Source organism: Elgaria multicarinata, chromosome 15 (genome assembly GCF_023053635.1).
Source record: "Elgaria multicarinata webbii isolate HBS135686 ecotype San Diego chromosome 15, rElgMul1.1.pri, whole genome shotgun sequence".
Taxonomy (NCBI): domain Eukaryota; kingdom Metazoa; phylum Chordata; class Lepidosauria; order Squamata; family Anguidae; genus Elgaria; species Elgaria multicarinata.
Window position 1 is genome coordinate 23,318,021 of NC_086185.1, and position 6,481 is coordinate 23,324,501.

Consider the following 6,481-nt stretch of genomic DNA (forward strand, 5'->3'; position numbering starts at 1 on the left):
TATACTGACAAATTTCATGTCTTTACTTAAAAAGTAATGGACGTTAATGGATTTCTTGCAAATTCCTTCATGTAGTCCTTGAAAAAAACGTCTGAATTTCCGAATTGATCTGAATCGATTCGGAGTACTGGCAAGTGAAGCTGTTGAAGCTACTGGCAGGGATGGTACTGGCAAGTGAAGCCGTTGAAGCTACTGGCAGGGATGGTACTGGCAAGTGAAGCTGTAGAAGCTACTGGCAAGGCAAGTACTGGCAAGTGAAGCCATTGAAGCTACTGGCAGCTGAAGTACTGGCAGGTGAAGCCGTTCAAGCTACTGGCAGGGATGGTACTGGCAAGTGAAGCCGTTGAAGCTACTGGCAGGGATGGTACTGGCAAGTGAAGCCGTTGAAGCTACTGGCAGTGATGGTACTGCAAGTGAAGCCGTTCAAGCTACTGGTAGGGAAGGTACTGGCGAGTGAAGCCGTTGAAGCTACTGGGAAGGCAAGTACTGGCAAGTAAAGCCGTTGAAGCTACTGGCAGGGATGGTACTGGCAAGTGAAGCTGTTGAAGCTACTGGCAAGGAAGGTACTGGCAGATGAAGCCGTTGAAGCTACTGGCATGGCAAGTAGTTGCAGGCCAAGCAAGTGGAGCTGTTGGCAGGTCATCATGGTGCTAAGTTTCCTAATTTTATATTTAAAAATGATGGCAACTTTTTGTAAACGGGGAGAGGAGTGGTTGAGGGGGGAATTAAACATCAGGGGATGAACCGATGTGCTTCAAGCTTGGCAAGCCTTAAGTCCTATGTAGGGACTAGAATTTTGCCAAGTTCCATGTCTTTCCATTTAAAAATGACAGCGTATTTGATTTTATTTTTTAAAAAAACATAAACGTTTTTAAAAAGCTCCTAAAAATCACGGATACAACCAATGTGCTTCAAACTTTGCCTACCTAAAGCCCTACTTGTGCTTTTATACTGACAAATTTCATGTCTTTACCTTAAAAAGTAATGGACGTTAATGGATTTCTTGCAAATTCCTTCATGTAGTCCTTGAAAAAAATGTCTGAATTTCCGAATTGATCTGAATCGATTCGGAGTACTGGCAGGTGAAGCCGTTGAAGCTACTGGCAGGGATGGTACTGGAAGTGAAACCGTTGAAGCAACTGGCAGGGATGGTACTGGCAAGTGAAGCCGTTTAAGCTACTGGTAGGGAAGGTCCTGGCAGGTGAAGCCGTTGAAGCTACTGGTTAGGATGGTATTGGCAAGTGAAGCCGTTGAAGCTACTGGCAGGGATGGTACTGGCAAGTGAAGCCGTTGAAGCTACTGGCAGGGATGGTACTGGCAAGTGAAGCCGTAGAAGCTACTGGCAAGGCAAGTACTGGCAAGTGAAGCCATTGAAGCTACTGGCAGCTGAAGTTCTGGCAGGTGAAGACCTTGAAGCAACTGGCAGCTGAAGTACTGGCAGGTGAAGCCGTTCAAGCTACTGGCAGGGATGGTACTGGTAAGTGAACCCGTTGAAGCTACTGGCAGGGATGGTACTGGCAAGTGAAGCCGTTGAAGCTACTGGCAGTGATGGTACTGCAAGTGAAGCCGTTCAAGCTACTGGTAGGGAAGGTACTGGCGAGTGAATTCGTTTAAGCTACTGGCATGGCAAGTACTGGCAAGTGAAGCCATTGAAGCTACTGGCAGCTGAAGTACTGGCAGGTAAAGACATTGAAGCTAGTGACAGCGAAGGTACTCGCAAATGAAGCCATTGAAGCTACTGGTTGGGAAGGTACTGGCAGGTGAAGCCATTGAAGCTACTGGCAAGGCAGGTACTGGCAAGTGAAGCCATTGAAGCTACTGGCAGCTGAAGTACTGGCAGGTAAAGCCATTGAAGCTACTGACAGCGAAGGTACTGGCAAATGAAGCCATTGAAGTTACTGGTAGGGATGGTACTGGCAGGTGAAGCCGTTGAAGCTACTGGCAAGGCAAGTACTGGCAAGTGAAGCCATTGAAGCTACCTACAAGGCAAGTACTGGCAAGTGAAGCCGTTGAAGCTACTGGCAAGGCAAGTACTGGCAAGTGAAGCCATTGAAGCTACCTACAAGGCAAGTGCTGGCAAGTGAAGCCGTTGAAGCTACTGGCAAGGCAGGTACTGGCAAGTGAAGCCGTTGAAGCTACCTACAAGGCAAGTACTGGCAAGTGAAGCCGTTGAAGCTACTGGCAGGGATGGTACTGGCAAGTGAAGCTGTTGAAGCTACTGGCAGGGAAGGTACTGGCAAGTGAAGCTGTTGAAGCTACTGGCATGGCAAGTAGTGGCAGGCCAAGCAAGGGGAGCTGTTGGCAGGTCATCATGGTGCTAAGTTTCCTAATTTTATATTTAAAAATGATGGCAATGAATGCATTTTTTGTAAACGGGGAGAGGAGTGGTTGAGGGGGGGAATTAAACATCAGGGGATGAACCGATGTGCTTCAAGCTTGGCATGCCTTAAGTCCTACGTAGGGACTAGAATGTTGCCAAGTTACATGTCTTTCCATTTAAAAATGACAGTGTATTTGATTTTATTTTTTAAAAAAACTCAAACGTTTTAAAAAAGCTCCTAAAAATCACGGATACAACCAATGTGCTTCAAACTTTGCCTACATAAAGCCCTACTTGTGCTATGATACTGCCATCTAAAGTAAACATCAGGGTATGAACCGATGTGCTTCAAACTTTGCCTACCTAAAGCCCTACTTGTGCTTTTATACTTACAAATTTCATGTCTTTACCGTAAAAAGTAATGGACGTTAATGGATTTCTTGCAAATTCCTTCATGTAGTCCTTGAAAAAAACGTCTGAATTTCCGAATTGATCTGAATCGATTCAGAGTACTGGCAGGTGAAGCCGTTGAAGCTACTGTCAGGGATGGTACTGGCAAGTGAAGCCGTTGAAGCTACTGGCAGGGATGGTACTGGCAAGTGAAGCCGTTGAAGCTATAAGCAGGGATAGTACTGCAAGTGAAGCCGTTTAAGCTGTTGGCAGGGATGGTACTGGCAAGTGAAGACGTTGAAGCTACTGGTAGGGAAGGTACTGGCGAGTGAAGCCGTTGAAGCTACTGGCAAGGCAAGTACTGGCAAGTGAAGCCGTAGAAGCTACCTACAAGGCAAGTACTGGCAAGTGAAGCCGTTGAAGCTACTGGCAGGGATGGTACTGGCAAGTGGAGCTGTTGAAGCTACTGGCAGGGAAGGTACTGGCAGATGAAGCCGTTGAAGCTACTGGCATGGCAAGTAGTGGCAGGCCAAGCAAGGGGAGCTGTTGGCAGGTCATCATGGTGCTAAGTTTCCTAATTTTATATTTAAAAATGATGGCAATGAATGCATTTTTTGTAAACGGGGAGAGGAGTGGTTGAGGGTGGGAATTAAACTTCAGGGGATGAACCAATGTGCTTCAAGCTTGGCATGCCTTAAGTCCTACGTAGGGACTAGAATGTTGCCAAGTTACATGTCTTTCCATTTAAAAATGACAGCGTATTTGATTTTATTTTTTAAAAAAACTCAAACGTTTTAAAAAAGCTCCTAAAAATCACGGATACAACCAATGTTCTTCAAACTTTGCCTACCTAAAGCCCTACTTGTGCTTTTATACTGACAAATTTCATGTCTTTACCTTAAAAAGTAATAGACGTTAATGGATTTCTTGCAAATTCCTTCATGTAGTCCTTCAAAAAAATGTCTGAATTTCCGAATTCATCTGAATCGATTCGGAGTACTGGCAGGTGAAGCTGTTGAAGGTACTGGCAGGGATGGTACTGGCAAGTGAAGCCGTTGAAGCTACTTGTAGGGATGGTACTGGCAAGTGAAGCCGTTGAAGCTACTGGCAGGGATGGTACTGGCAAGTGAAGCCGTTGAAGCTACTGGTAGGGAAGGTACTGGCAAGTGAAGCCGTTGAAGCTACTAGAAAGGCAGGTACTGGCAAGTGAAGCTGGTGAAGCTACTGGCAGCTGAAGTACTGGCAGGTGAAGCCGTTGAAGCTACTGGCAGGGATGGTACTGGCAAGTGAAGCCGTTGAAGCTACTGGCAGGGATGGTACTGACAAGTGAAGCCGTTGAAGCTACTGGACTCACTGAAAAGATACGACTAGCCAGAGGAACAAGACAAGGATGTCCGCTCTCGCCGGTCCTGTTTGTAATGGTTATGGAAGTTTTGGCGAAGGCAATAAGGGAGGATGAAGAGTTAGAAGGAATTGGAGAGATAAGGGAAATAAAGTTAACATGTTCGCAGATGATACTTTATTGACCATTAAGAACCCTTTAAGAAAATTAGAAAGAATTAAATATCAGTTGAGGGAATTTGAGGAAATTACAGGGTTAAAAATAAATTGGTCTAAATCAGAGATGATGTTGTTTAACTATACTAAGAAGGAAGAAAAGGATTGGGAACATAAGGGAATAGAATTGAAAGTTAAGGAGAAGATTAAATATTTGGGAATTAAAATTACAAAAAATTTAGAGAATCTTGAAAGGGAAAATTTAACGAGGTTAAAGAAGGAGGTATTAGAGAAATTGGAGAAATATAAAAGATTAAATTTATCTTGGTTTGGGAGAATAGCTTTAATAAAAATGAAGATATTAGCTAAAATTAATTTTGTGTTTAGGATGTTACCAATAAAAATATCAGAAACCGAGATAAAAAGTTGGCAAAATATTATTAATAAATATTGTAATGGAGAAAAGAGGGCAAGGGTGAATAAAAATAATTGGTATCTAAGCCAAAAAAAGGGTGGATTGGGTCTCCCAAATATAAAATTATACTATACTCTTCGTCTGGGACTCAAATGCAAACTCAGTGTTGCAGTGACCCCTTGATCCCACTGTTTTGCCCCTTGGTCAACCTGAGAGGGGATGGCTTTATACCCAGGGGGGAAAATCCCTTCAGCCATCAAACTAAGCCATCAGGCCCCCAGTCTCTCTTCCTTTAACCCAAGCACAAATTCTGCCCTGTTTGGCTAGTGGCAGAATTGCCACAGGACCGGAACCCAAACCAGTCTTGATGGTGCTTCTCGTATCATTCAAGGGAGGTGGTGGACATCCAGAAGCCTGGGAGGAGCTGAGCCTGCAAAATGGCAGCATGTTCAAGCACAGCATGTCCTGTTCTGTAGAGATGGCCATCGGAGAAGGAAGAGAGACCTCATCTCAACGCATGGAGCTGCTTTCTACAGAGGACAAACCACTGGTCCGTCTCACCTGCTGGAAATTTTCGCCCCCCAGGGCCTGCCTTAGCTCTGCTACTTAGGCATGCAGGCAATTCAGCCTGGGACCTTTTGCATCTTCTTACACACCTGCCCTGATCCTGTTTCTGCTTAAACAGGATCAGAAAATTCTGTTTCTCCTCCCTTGTTCACTCCATGACAGGTGGTCTTGGGCAGCCCCTATCTGGATGACAGGATGCTGCTGTCACACAGAGGAGGGCCAGGATCTCTTCCTGATCCTTCCAGAGTGCAGGACACAGAATAATGGGCTCAAGTTACAGGAAGCCAGATTCCGGCTGGACATCAGGAAAAACTTCCTGACCATTAGAGCAGTACGACAATGGAACCAGTTACCTAGGGAGGTAGTGGGCTCTCCCACCCTAGAGGCCTTCAAGAGGCAGCTGGACAACCATCTGTCAGGGATGCTTTAGGGTGGCTTCCTGCATTGAGCAGGGGATTGGACTCGATGGCCTTACAAGCCCCTTCCAACTCTACTATTCTATGATTCTATGTTCTCCCTTTGCTTTTTTGCTGGTCTGTGTCCCCCCAAGGAAACCCGTTAACTCACTCTTAAAACCCTTTGCCTTCCACACACTCCTTGGGCACTGATGTGGCAAACCCTGACCTCCCCCGACACCCAGGGATGAGTCAGGAAGCGGCCTGCTCTGGCAACAGGAGTGCAGGCTTGTTTACGTGGCTCGCTCCCAATTCTTAGCCAGTCCAAACACCCACATGGCCCTTTCAGGGTAGAGAGAGAATGCTTGTGGTGTGTGGGAGAGCTCTTGGACAATGGGCTTCATTGAGGCGCTCGAGAGATGGACCCGTGTGTCCCCACGAGTGTGGGTGCTTAGAATGGAGATCTGGCTACGAAGGTGGGGGCGGGACAGAAGGGGGCATAGTAGCATGCCTTTGCTTGGAGAGGGACTTCTGATCATGCAGGCATGTGATAATGAGCTTGGGAATGATTGCTCACCCACCTGTGGGCTGGGAAGCAGTGCTCTTGAGTCTTGACGCAATGGAAACGTTGAGGAAAGGCGTGTGGCCATTTCACACTCCTGTTGATGGTGGGCACATTTTTGCATCGCCCAAATGGCAATATTTTGTTGCCACAAACTGATTCTTCCACTTAATGTTTCCATGGTACATTGCTGGGCTGAGGCTGCATGCACCTATTGGCTAGTGCCCATGACCTGGTGGCTGGTGAGAAGCCACACACCTCAACCCTGCTGCACCAATCGACGAAGAAGTGGACTGAAAACATCTGCCATCCTAAGGGTCTTGGTCTTCATGGAA